Genomic DNA, 14,294 nt, shown 5'->3' with positions numbered 1-14,294 from the left:
AATGAATAAGAAATTGTTTATATTTGGATAACTTCACAATTTGGTTAACTGGACAAACCTTTAATTATACATGAATAGGAAGTGATAGTTTGTGTTTTCTGTACAGCACATATTTTGTTAAAACCTTCATTTACTTACTCAACACCAAACTGTGAAATATAAAATATATTGCACAAGAAAGAGCTGAAAACTCAGCAGTCACTGAGTGACTCAGTCTACTGTATTCAAAAAAATTCCCCAGGGTAAGATTTTCCCCTCTACTAATTGGAAACCATTTATCACATCTATATGTGATATACACTCTCACAGTGCTGGTTTCATTTTCAACATACTCTTCTGGGATAATAATGGAAATCTTGGTGATTATAACTGGCAATTTTTATAGGATACTTAGCAAAATATTATCAATCAGTTCATCCCATGTATGGTGAATATTGAATCAGCAGCTGAAAACAGCATAAGCTAGACACTGTGGATTCTCTTGTGTAAAGGTACTTGTTGTCTGGGAAACCTGCTACCTCTCTGCTGTCAGGGGTGCGATTCACAGCAGTAGCTCTGGCACGGTTTTGTTGCCTAGTGGTCTGGGGAGGCCATCCATTGCAGTCCTCAGAGTGTGCAGCAAACGCCAACTTCCACTTCTTAAAAATATTAATCACTTCAATTCAGATTGTGATATTGAGTAAAGGTCGGTCAGATGACAGGGCCATTGGCCTTGCCTGTATTTAAGTTGCAGACCATCAATGGCTAGACAAAATTAAACTTGCCCAGGCTTTCTTTGTCTTTAGCGATTACGTACTTCAGTCACAGAGTTTTGCCAAGAAATGGTTCACTGTGCCGAATCCTCACCTGGTTCTCCAGTATGTAGCATCCGCACATCTCCAAATGATGTGGTTTTCTAGAGTATTTCTGGAATACTTGGAAGCTTCTCTTTAAAATTGTTATCCACCTGCATTATACTGTTGCTATCAGTAGCCAATTATCTCATTTGTATTGGTTTCTACAATATGAGGTATCATGTTGTTTTTTAATCCAGGTGTATCCATGTTGGATGATAAAATAGCAGCATTCAGCTGACATCATTTTCAAAGAATGGAAGTTTTCTACAATGAAGTTGATTTTGGTTAGCCTCAGAAATATAATCTTAATGAGAAAGCTTGCTTATGCAATCTGTTCATATTTCCCAGTCCTATAATTGATTTTATTTGACCAGTGCAAGTTCAGTACTCAGAGTGTTGCTATGGTAATACTGTTACCATAACTACAAGTGATGGCCTCCAGAATCCTTCCAAATTCATCCTGGCTTAATTCAGATGTATTTGAATGTTTACAAATTATTCATGTTCTGCACTATCACCGTACAGGCGACCAGCGTAGTTGACTTTGAATCTTTTGAAAAGAGCTACTTCTGCAACAGAAGTGCATTATAGGAAACTGAAAGATTTTGTTTTCAAAAATTGCAATTTTGAATCCCCCAACTTTTTCATCCGCCTCCATTTCCCATAACAAGGAATGACATGTCTTTTTTTTTTGAAGTGAAGTCATTTTTTCTATCACTCATTCATAATTGCTGCCGATAACGTTTGGAAGCCAAGATGAAAACCTTGCAATACAACAACAAGAAACAAAAAAATTAATTCTGTTTAATCTTACATGAAATGAAACATATGAAAAGAAAGTTGCAGTAAAGGAACAATGAGAAGCTAAATGTATTCAATGACATAATGTGGAAGGTGGCTGATTGATATTTAGATTTATGAATATTAAATTGTTTGATGGAAAGCTTTATTACGTGTAATCATTTGCAAGAATTGTAAGATTGAAAAATAACAGGGAAAGCCCCTTTCCTTTCATAAAGGTTAAACAATTAATTTAATTTTATTTTATTTACCGCTTTTCCCAACCTGTATCCAAAATGAGGTGGGTTAATAGAGAGAAAACCCAGGAAAAGCCTTCCTGCCATTTGACCAGTCAGTAAAAAGAGGACCTAATTTTAAGCTCTTTACTAAAAAAGAATGAAAAGTTTGGTTGAAACTTTTTTTGTTATTGCATCTTGTTACATTAATGAATACCCTCCCACGGATCTTTTAGATAATTATTTGATTAAAAGTAAAGTGAAGTCTAAGGGAATGAACAAATGAATAACTATTTCAGTGCAACATACACAAAATGCTGGAGGGATTCAGCAGGCCAGGCAGCATCTATGGAAAAAAGTACGATTCATGTTTCGGGCCGAAACCTTTTGGCAGGACTCAAGGGTTTCGGCCCGAAAAGTCGACTGTACTTTTTTCCATAGATGCTGCCTGGCCTGCTAAGTTCCTTCAGCATTTTGTGTGTGTTGCTCAGATTTGCAGCTTCTGCAAATTTTCCCTTGTTTGTGAATTATTTCAGAGAGTAACTTACTTACTTACAGCCCGTCATGCTGCTGGTGTTTAGGGCAGCAATGAAGGTCCCCCATCTCTGTCTGTCCACAAAGATAAAGAAGGATTCCTTTTTTGCTATTACTGTAACAATTTTTTTTGACCAATCATGGTTGTTAGCCCTGAGCTGAACCCCTGAAGCTGGAGCACTGGTGGACCACTCTTAGTCTGCTCTCTACCCTTTGACTGTTTGACGTGGGTGACCCTGCTAAGAGCTAAAGCACAAGGCCCTGTCTCTAGCCAATATGGCTCCCAGGTCTTTGAGGCATGCAAGCCTCCAAACCATGACAAGGTTGAGGTCCTCTTGGAAGTTCAGATGGCAAGCATGGACATAATAACTTGAACAACCTTTTGCGAGTTAAATTATATATTTCTATAACTGAAGAGAAATCATACTGATTCATAAAATAAATATTAAATACAGACTGAACTGTTTATATTAAACCAAATACAGGACTTCTATATGTTCTCAAATAAATTGTACTTATTGCAGTTGCTCTTTGAAATCAGTATAGGTTTTTAAAAGAAAGATTACAAGAGTGCCTTCATTAAATTCTACAATCAACCTACAGCATCAAATTACCTGGCCGTTCATCTCAACTCTTACACCCACAACTGACAAAAGAAATATCGGAAATAGAATACAGAACAAACGCTTGGAGCTGACACACATCAGTCTGAATCTTTTCCTGTATTATTTTCCACTGGCTAAAATGAGTCATTTAAATATTTAAATTCAACACTCCCACATTGCTTATAATACCAGGAAGGTACAGAAACTCATCCCAACACTTCAATTACTCTGAAAGGCAGCAATGCATACAACCCTGAGAATTACTCTCACATGTTCTGGATTAATGGCTCAACAGTCTGAACTGGGACTTGTTATTCAATTTCTGTCTCAGATTTCTGCCACCGAGCCCTGGCTGACAAAACATTGTAGAACTACTCTACAAAATGAGAGAAATTTAATTCTAAGAATTTGTAGACCTACAGCACAAAATTGATCCAAGTTTTCCATTAAATTTGCTTGCTGATACCACAGATGGTTTCTAATGGGACATGGAAGAAAAATAAAGATTAAGGCTTGGAGCAGTCACGTGTCTTTTTCTCTGAACCACAGAGAGCTTTACTCTACATCCATTATATTGTGCTTAACATCCCAGCCATAAATGGTCAGGTCCCTGCCCCAACATACCTGAAGTTATGGTATATTGGCTAGCTGTTAATGAGTCCCCAGTCATTCCATCCAGGCTGCAGTTTTGAGTCCCAGGCTCTACCTCAGTGGAAATAAGAGATATAAAAAGATTGCTTTGGCACCAAATAAATCCTTTGGTACATTTTGCAGCTGTCAGGATCCGTGCCCCTGGCATAGAACAGGTATTCCAGCCTGTGAAATGAGATGGGTATTTTTTCTTTTTGCCAAATCCCCATTTAATTCACACCATATGAAATCTTCTTATATTGGAAGTTAAGCTCTGTGCATCTGAAAATTATAAACTCTGGCAGCTTAGGTAGTTTTTCTTTAATTTTGTAACTTGATTTGCAAGTTGAAAAAGGTGAATGTTTGAACTAACATGACTGCTCCTCACCCTTCAACATCATTTTCTGGAGGTTCAGAGATGGAAGTCTGGTAAATATAGAGCTTGATCTTAGGTCAGTCGATCAACTGTTTAGTTTTCCAACTAAGCTGTATAGAAGTATGAAAAACCTAGATATACACATTGATGAAGGTAGAGCAGTAGATGCAGTATACAACTATATGGATTTCAGCAAGGCATTTGATAAGGTACCCCATGCAAGGCTTATTGAGAAAATAAGGAGGCGTGGGATTCAAGGGGACATTGCTTTGTGGATCCAGAACTGGCTTGCCCACAGAAGGCAAAGAGTGGTTGTAGATGGGTCATATTCTGCATGGAGGTCGGTGACCAGTGGTGTGCCTCAGGGATCTGTTCTGGGACCCCTACTCTTCGTAATTTTATAAACGACCTGGATGAGGAAGTGGAGGGATGTGTTAGTAATTTTGCTGATGGCACAAAAGTTGGGGGTGTTGTGGATAGTGTGGAGGGCTGTCAGAGTTTATAGCGGGACATTGATAGGATGCAAAACTGGACTGAGAAATGGCAGATGGAGTTCACCCCAGGTAAGGGTGAGGTGGTTCATTTTGGTAGGTCAAATGTGATGGCAGAATATATAGTATTAATGGTAAGACTCTTGGCAGTGTGGAGGATCAGAGGGATCTTGGGGTCTGAGTCCATACGACACTCAAAGTTGCTATGCAGGTTGATTCTGTGGCTAAGAAGGCATACAAGACCATCAATTGTCAGATTAAGTTTAAGAGCCAAGAGGTAATATTGCAGCTCTGTAGGACCCTGGTCAGACCCCACTTGGAGTACTGTGCTCAGTTCTGGTCGCCTCACTACAAGAAGTATGTGGAAACCATAGAAAGGGTACAGAGGTTCATCTGCATCTTCCTGAAATTTATAATGATTTCCTTTGTCTTCTCCATATTCAGGCTTCGGTTGTTCTTCTCACACCAATCCACCAGTTGCTCCACTTCCTCTCTATACACTATCTCGTCATCGTTCTCGATAAGGCCAGCCACGGTTGTGTCATCTGCAAACTTGATGACATGCTTTGAGCTGGATCCTGCGACACCGTCATGCGTCAGCAGTGTGAACAGCGGTGTCTGAGCACACAGCCCTGGGTTGTGGGCCTGAAACGTCGACTGTACCTCTTCCTAGAGATGCTGCCTGGCCTGCTGCGTTCACCAGCAACTTTGATGTGTGTTGCTTGAATTTCCAGCATCTGCAGAATTCCTGTTGTTATATTATCGAGCTCTAGAGCTTTGTGAGGGTTCACTCTGGCCAGGGTCTTTCTCACCTCAGCTTCAGCCAGATGGAGTGTCTGCTCCCCTGGGGGCGGGGGGGGGGGGTAGGGTGGAGGTTTGCCTTCCTTGCCAGCATTTTGTACTGTGCATCAAATCAGGCATAAAAGATATTCAGCCTGTTGGGGAGTGAGGCATCCTGGTCACTGACCCACAGGGTAGACCTGTAGTCTGTAGACCTCTGAATTCCCTGTCATACACGCCTCATGTCTCTGGTACTGCAGAAGTGGCTGTAAATTCTCTGAGAATGCTCCCATTTCACCTTCCTGATGGAGCAGGAAAGCACAGTTCTTGCCTCCCTGAGAGCTGTCACATTCCCCGATCTAAACACAGCATCACGATCCCTCAACTGTGCAGGGACCTCTGCAGTAAGCCATGGGTTCTGACTTGCCATCCTCAGTGTGCAGTTTCTGTCTGGGAGTGCTCGTATTTATATTGGCCTCCCATATGCTTCCCTCAGTCCTGATTGGCTACCTCTTCAGTTGACCTTTGAATCCTATTGGTTCATATTTCTTTGGCTGTTAGGGGTCCATAGATGGTGTCTATTTTGATATTTTGTTTACGGAGTTAACTTTAAGGAAGTTTACCTCAAGAACCAAGGTCAACGGACAAAAGCAATGTAGTGTACAGAATCAACTGTGGAGACTGCAACAAGAACTGTGTTGACCATACAGGAAATAAACTGTCAACGTATTTACAGAAATACAAACTGGCGGTATGGAGACATGATCCACTGTCACTAATCTTAGTACAGGAAGACTGAGAAGTACTCCACCTTAACTGGGACACTGCGGAGGTTCTTACATAGGTAAACATGAAACAGGCATGAGAATTTTTAGAAGTGTGGTTCTCTTCTGATAACTCCGTAAACATATCGAAATAGATTCCAATTGATCTGTAAGGGCCAAAGAAACATGACCCAATAGAATTCAAAGTTAACTGAAGGGGTAGCTGATCAGGACCGAGGCAAGAGAACAGAGGCCTATGTAAATGTGAACACTCCCAGGGAGGACCGCTAACAACTCATACTGAGGATGTCACCTTGACTGGTGATGAAACGACTGCAAGCCAAGTGCCCAGCTCGGTGAACACCGCAACGTCAAACACCTCAACTCGAGCCTCCAATACTCACCACCATACCATCCTAGAATTTCAATTATTTATTATTTGAAATTAATCTGTTATAATTGTAATTTGCGGTGCTGTGTTATCTGCTCCTGATATATTTCTTGTAATGATACAGCCATGGTAGTACAGCGGATAGCATGACAGTATTACGAGACAGGGCGTCGGAGTTCAGAGTTCAATTCCGGTGTCCTCTACAAGTTAGTTTGTACGTTCCTTCCCATGAGCATGTGAGTTTCTCCAGGTGCTTTGGTTTCCTCCCACAATCCAAAGATGTACTGTTTTGTAGGTTAATTGGTCATTGTAAATTGTCCCATGATTAGGCATGGGGTAAATCGGTGGGAGGTGCAGCTCCAAGGGGCTGAAGAGTTTTATCTCTAAATGAATAAAATAAAAATAAAATACAAATTAGTTCTAGCTTCGTTGTGGTCTTTCACCTGCTGTAAGGTTGGTTCCCTGAATTCTCATTGGCAAAGAGGAAAATATGGATGATCAAGGCAAAAATCACTTCATATGAAACATGTCTCTTAACTGGGATTGTGGTGCCATACAGAACAATCTCCCCATCAAAGGCTTCGTCCAACAGTGGTTCTGTAGAGTCATATCCACTGCTGTAGTGTCGGGTGGCTCAGAGAAAAGGCTTGCACTTGTGGGAGTTGAAGTCTGGTAAGATTTTCTTTGATTCTTTACGTCACATTGTTCCCCTACTTTGTATTAGCTTCATGACTTATGTGAGAGACGATGAGCAAACTATCTCAATATGTCAAGTCAAGTCAAGTGTCTCAGATGAATGTGCGTGATTAAAAAAAGCTGCTGTCTTTTGACCAGCTTTCCCTTGAATCTTGAGGAAAGAATAGCCTTGGATGGGAATTTGAGAAGAATGCGAGTGTGAAATTAACACCTCTGTCCTTTAGACAAATCACAGAACAGGAAACACATGCACACATTTGTTACACGAACCATGCTAGCCACCATTTGCAGTGCTTTCAAATATTGGAAGTATGTGGAGTCGGCAGATTGTGGCATTTATCAGTATCCAGCTCAGATGTGGAGCCAGCACTGTTCAATTGAGAACTCAGCGATGCAGCTAATGCATTGTGCTTTGTGCAGAATCCAGGGTTTAACACCAAAACTATTTAAATAAGTTTATTTATTTTTTATTGAGATACAGCGTGGATGGGCCCTCTGGCCTTTCAAGCCAGTGCCACCCAGTAACCCCCTGATTTAATCTTAGCTTAATCATGGGACAATTTACAATGACCAATTAGCCACCAACTGGTATGTCCGTAGAACGTAGAGAAAACCCACACGGTCACGGGGAGAACGTACAGATTCCTTAGGGACAGCGGTGGGAATGGAACCCACGTCTCCAGTACTGTAAAGCATTCAGCTAACCATTACACTACTGTGTTGCCCACGGTAAGTTATAAGTTGCTGGCAGACATTTAGCTGATTGATTTATGGAATGTGAATTCTACTAAGACACCTTTTGATGTTTTAGGCCATCTGACCATTTAGAACAAAGGCGGGGTGGCTAATCTCAGTGAAACCTATCGAATATTGAAGGCCTATAGAGAGTGGACTTGGAGAGGATGTTTCCTATAGTGGGACATGAGGTCTAGGACCAGAGGGCACAGCCTCGGAATACAAAGGTGTTCCTTTACTACAGAGATGCGGGAGAATATCTTTGGCCGGGAGTGGTGAATCTGTAGAATTCATTGCCAGAAACCGCTATGGAAGCCAAGTCTGTGGGTTATTTAAAGCAGAATTTTATAGGTTCTTGATTAGTAATGGGCGTCAAAGGTTAGGGGGAGAATGTAGAGGGTTGAGAGGGATTACAAGTCCACCTTAATAGAATGGGGGAGCAGACTTGATGGGTCAAATTGCCTAATTCTGCTCCTATGCCTGATGGTCTTATAGAGAGCCGTACAAGGGTCTTCACATCAAATCCCTTTTGCTCGCAGACTTGCTACTCTGGTTATCATTCCTTTTTGATTGTTACATGAGAGAGAGAGTGTGAGAAGGACACTTAGAGAAAGGTTGAAGCCCTATCCCACCTAGTCTTTAAGGCACGATTATCGCCAAAGTGCAACACTATACTTAGCAATGTGATAACAGATGCTGGCTCGGTAAGCGCATCCTAATCTCTCCAAAAAACTTGTCAACTCCCACAAACCAAGAGTTAGGGTCAGAACCATATTGCCAGTGACCGATAAGGTTACAATGCCTATCAGTGTTTATATAGCTGGCTCTATCCAGTGTGTGAATTGAGGTGGTTGCAATATTAAGCATTAGGAAGGTCACAGAGTGAAAATTATTACTCACCCTCAGTAGGAAGTGGCATACAAACAAAGACATAAGTTGGCGAGAATTACCACTGAAGCCCCACTGATTTCCTTGGCTGCGTAAGTCTAGGGAATACTCCAGTCCCGCCAAACCCGTGAGATTGAAATGGTCTCCCACCCCAAACCTCAGTTTGTGTGGATGCTGTGTAATTTGCTACCCTGTTACAACTCATGCGAAGAAATAACAGACAGCTCACTGCATGTGATTAACGGAATTATATTTATGAATCTAACTAAAGGGTTGTGTTGGGGCATGGCCAAGTCGTTAAGGCATTACTCTAGTCATCTGAAGGTCGCTAGTTCGAGCCTTGGCTGAGGCAGCGTGTCCTTGAGCAAGGCACTTAACCACACATTGCTCTGTGATAACGCTAGTGCCAAGCTGTATGGGTCCTAATGCCCTTTCCTTGGACAACATCGGTGCTGTGGAGAGGGGAGACTTGCAGGGCAACCGCCGGTCTTCCATACAACCTTGCCCAGGCCTGCACCCTGGAAACCTTCCAAGGCACAAATCCATGGTCTCACGAGACTAACAGATGCCTAACTAAAGGGTTAGTAAATGAAAAAAACCAAAAAGGGCCCATTATAATTAAACAGTCAAATGTTCACAAGTTGGAACCCAGCTCTTTCAAAAGTAATATTCACTGATCCTAAGTTGACTGCAGAACTTTGCTCCATTGAATCACGGTCCCCCACTGGGCTGAATCCTATGACCGGTTCTCTCCAGCATCTTCCCTCTTCATCGCCCGCTGAACAAAAGACCCAGTTCACATTCCAAAACACCTGTTATCTCTAACCATAAACCAAACCCTGCTCTCTACAGAGAGACCATTACGTTAGCAGTGAAACCTTTCCCAGGGTGTTACACCACTTTCCTGAAGAGTCAGGGTCCCATTATCTGCACTCATATTACTTAGGGAAAACAATATCTGATAACTGGGATGTAATGCATCTGTTGCAGTTTCCATGCCCTGAGTGTACATTTGGTTTGTGATTAGATGGTATCACCACATCAGACCATAGGATGCCACTGGGAGATGGCATGCATGTAGAAGGTGATACAGTAAACTATTGTAATACTGCCAACCCACTGCATTAAAAAATGGGCTACAGGACCCTTAGCCTGTTCTATGCTGCATTCATGTAGATTCAGATCTTCACAGTGGTTCTGAAGCAGGAGAAAGAGATGAGAAGAGGAAAGAGGAGATCACACAAGGGGAACAACAGATTGAACTGTGCTTTCAGAGACAACTGTCTTTTTTTTCCCAAAATCCTATCAAGTTTAATTATCATTCAAACCATACACAGATACAGTTGAACGAGACAGTGTTCCTCTGGGGCCAAGGTGCATAAGATTCATTCAAAACAGCAAGAGAAAAAAATTAAAAACACATATCATTCCACAAGATAACACATGAATAGTCCAAGATCCTGAACGACATGCAAATTGATGGTAAACTCCCGGCAATCCAGCCTGTCGTTCCACTGGTTGAGCACTCGAGGGCAGCATTGGCAGTGGAAGTCAGACCCCAAATGAGCATAGCCGCCATGCTACACCATTTCCGGCGTCTCCTCATCTGGTCTGCAGAGACAGGCGAGGCCGCGGCTTGAGGCCTTATCCTCACTGCATCCGAGACTGCACTGCTGCCTTGTTATCTATCTCACCATCAAACAAAGGAAACAGGGCGGCCGCATCTTATATTATCAATTTCCATCAGGGTCTTGCGATTGCAAGTGGAACAGTCAAGACAGTCACTTGTGGTTGCATGGCACACTGCTTTCGTGCACCAGTGCCTTCCGATTCCTTCGAGTAGCTGGCAGCAGTGTGGTCTGCACCCAGGTCAGCTCCTCCGAACCTTCTCTGACCCGTCCACCAGCTTCTCCTTCTCCTGGCCGAGCGTTGGCTTCTCATTCTCCTTCTCCAAGCTCCAGCTTCTCCTTCCCTAGCCCATCTGCCGGCTTCTCCTTCTCCAAGCCAACCACGTGCTTCTCCTTCTCTGACTTGTCCGCCGGCTGCTCTGAACAATGAGCAGGTCACTGATGCGGTATTCCTGCTGCACCCATAGTTCTTGGAGTCCAGTATAGTCTTACGATCCTACAAAACACATTTTAAAAAGATAAGTGCGCCTTTGGTTGGCCCCTGAGAGGCCGCTGCATTCGAATGTGATGTCATCTTACCAGAAGTTAACTTCCCTGTTCCACCACAGTTCCCATCATGAATTTCCTCTGCTCTTAGCCATTATCATAGCCACAGCCACTATTTGACTATGTACTCACAAGGAAGCCAACATCGGGTTAACATCCCCAACCATATTTCTTCTATCTGTTCTTCTATCAAATTACGGTATTGCTTGCACTGTTGTAACTATATGTTATAATTATGTGGTTTTTGTCACTTTTTCAGTCTTGGTCTGTCCTGTGTTTCTGTGATATCACACCAGAGGAATATTGTATCATTTCTTAATGCATGCATTACTAAATGACAATAAACGAGGACTGCGTGTCCTCATAATCTAATCTAATCTAATATTTAAATAATCAGTCATGAGAAAGAATATACAAGCATCAGCTAATTATCTTGATATTCCCTTAGAGCCAGTTTTCTGTGTATATTTACAGTACTGTGCAAAAGTCTTAGGCACATATATATAGCTCGGGTGCCTAAGACTTTTGCAGTGGTAAGACTTTGTAGTAATCTTACGTATTGCACTGTACTGCCGCTGGAAAAAATACACATTTCATGATATATGTGAGTGATGATAAACTTGATTCTGATATAGGTCTCTTTTGTGGACTGAGAGAGGGAAGGAGGCAGGGGGAGGGGAATTATGGTTGGGAAAAGGGGAAGGGAGCAGGAAGCATCAGTGAGACATTCTGTAATGAGCAATAATCCAATCATTTGGAATCACATGACCTTGCCTGGTGTCTCAGGGTTGGGTGTGTCTGCACCTGCGCCACCCCCACCCCTGGCACTTCTTCTATGCCACCTGCCCCACATCCCTCCTGCTGCGCTCCACCTTTGCAATTCACAAAATCATTTGCTCCTGCCACATTTGCAAACATGCTCTCTATTCCACATCGTCAAATACTGTACTGTGCAAAATTCTTCGGCTTCCTAGCTACATACACTATATGTGCCTAAGACTTTTTGCACAGTTCTGTATGTTAGTGCATCTGAACGATCCTACCTATTAGTTCTGGAATGGCTGTTGAAAAACTGCTGAGTGTAAAAAATAGGAATAAGAGTAGACCAGTTAACTCCTTAAGCCTACTCTTCTATTCAACAAGATAATGGTGGTCTTCTACCTCAATTCTATTTCTTGCTCATTCCATTGATCCCCTGATTCTCAAATCTACAAAATCTATCCATTTCTACTTTGAATGTAATTGCTGTCTTTCAGAGTGTAGAATTCCAAAGATTAACCCCCTCTAGGGAAGTATTCCATCCACCCTCCCCAACCCCAAAACCTCTGCATCCAGGAGCAGGTTGTAAACCTTTGAGAACAGCTTTGTAGTGTTCTGAGCTGGGAATGTCAGCAGTCTGAGCTGCCTGACTGACAGGCAACAGGAAAAGCACTGGTGCAAGTTCAAGTTCAAGTTTATTGTCTTTCAACAGTAGACACGTATACAGCTCACTGAAGCAATGTTCCTCAGGGACCAAGGTGCCGAACACAGTACATATTTCACATACAGCACATAAAATGACATTAACACAGCAATATTAACAGATAACAGCTATTCTATAGATGTACTAGTTAACTTTAAGTGTATGTACGACAAATAGTTAAATATACCACAGTGCCACTTCTACTGGTGTTGTCATAAATAATGTGTACTGGGTGGTAGCAGACTTTTCAGAATCAGTGTAGTATGGATGATGAGGTTTTATCACTGAGAAGATATTCATTTTCCATTGATTCATTATTACTCTGCCCACTTCCTTTCCCACTGCCACCTCAAGCTGTGATTCAGCTATCCTTGTAATCTGCTGAAGGACAGCTTGTTGGAGGGTAACAATGACTTCACAGCTCTTTCGAATGCCCTTGTCTGTTTCCACAGTGGCTTCAATCATTGCTGCTGGTGCAGTGCCTGGAAGCTGCCTGGATCTCCTTGCGATGCTGAAAGTGGGACGTTGCCCATCGAAAGATCTGGGAGGTTGAAATGGATCTAGTCACCACTTTCCACGTTGGGAAGAATGAGCACAGTGCCAGGTTGGTGTGGGGCATCAGCACGCAACTTAATGTTACACACATGCTTGCGGGGAGAGCTTCCCATTTCATTGTGCCCACCCCTCACCTCTTTTGCATAGGTAGCCGCTTTGAAGTCTGCACCTGTCTGCTCTGTAGGAGAAATACTCTTCTACCCTGTCCTGACTGCTGATCAATCATGCAGGTGACTCATTGCTTGAATGTCAAACCTACCCACTCGAATACTAGAAGTGTTTATATCTGAGCTTGCGGTTTGAAATGTCAGACTGAGTGATATTGTGGCTTAATCTTCACTCCTCACCTTCTAGCCAGGTTAGATTTCTGGGCCTAGTGTGGAAGCATGAATGCCCAGGAACAGAAAAGTCTACAGAAAGTGTTGGACGTAGCCCAATCTATCACAGGCAAAATCCTCCCCACCACTGAGCACAGTTACAAGGAGCACTGCCACAAGTCAGCAGCTTCCATCATCAAGGACCCCCAACATTCAAGCCATGCTCTCTTCTTGCTGCCGCCATCAGGCAGGAAGTCCCACACCACCAGGTTCAGGGACAGTTACTACCTTACAGCCACCAGGCTCTCGAACCAGCATGGATAACTTCACTCAGTTCAACTCCGAACTGATTCCACAAGCTACAGACTCACTTTCAAGGGCTCTACAGTTCCTGTTCTCAGTATTATTTATTTTTAAATTGCACAATTCGCCTGCTTTTGGTTGCTTGCCAATTTTTGTTTACGTACTGTTTTTCATAAATTCTATTGTATTGCTGTATTTTCTTGTAAGTGCCTGCAAGACAATGAATCTCAAGATAGTACATGATGACACATACCTACTTTGATAATACTACTTTGACTTTGAAAGGAAAAAGACCTGAAAGTGGTTTCCTGGTGAGGTGGGGGCTTGGGTGTAGGGAGGGGAACTGATACTTACACTGCTTACAGCTTATGAAACAGCTGAGGTTATGAGATGAGAGAGAAGTGGAATGCAAGAAGGTGGAATAATTTTGTTCTGACATTCACAGGTGCTTCCCTCACTCCAGTTTGCTGTTGAATGCTCTTTGCGTTCCATGCTGTTTCAGAGAACATAGAACATAGAATAGTACAGCACAGTACAGGCCCTTCGGCCCACAATGCTGTGCCGACCCTTAAACCTTACCTCCCATATAACTCCCCACCTTAAATTCCTCCATATACCTGTCTAGCAGTCTCTCAAAGGGCCTGTCTACCATTTGACCAAGGACACTAACTAGTACATTACTAAATTGTGGTATCCCCTCTCTACCATGTGCTGCCATCCCTTCCAATCTGGTGTTATGCC

General features: G+C 42.6%; 1 long non-coding RNA gene across 3 annotated transcripts in view; it reads left to right on the top strand.

The window, feature by feature from the left end:
• LOC134355672 (uncharacterized) overlaps nt 1–14,294 on the top strand; it is a 140,887-nt gene that overhangs the window by 9,458 nt on the left and 117,135 nt on the right. For all 3 annotated transcript variants that reach the window (XR_010020153.1, XR_010020154.1, XR_010020155.1), the window contains exon 2: nt 12,831–12,982. This is a non-coding gene — a long non-coding RNA (uncharacterized LOC134355672). The remainder of the gene's footprint in view (nt 1–12,830; nt 12,983–14,294) is intronic.

This window comes from Mobula hypostoma, chromosome 13 (genome assembly GCF_963921235.1).
Source record: "Mobula hypostoma chromosome 13, sMobHyp1.1, whole genome shotgun sequence".
NCBI classification, from domain to species: Eukaryota; Metazoa; Chordata; class Chondrichthyes; order Myliobatiformes; family Myliobatidae; genus Mobula; species Mobula hypostoma.
The sequence above is the reverse complement of the archived record's forward strand: the minus strand, read 5'-3'. Positions and strand labels throughout refer to the sequence as shown.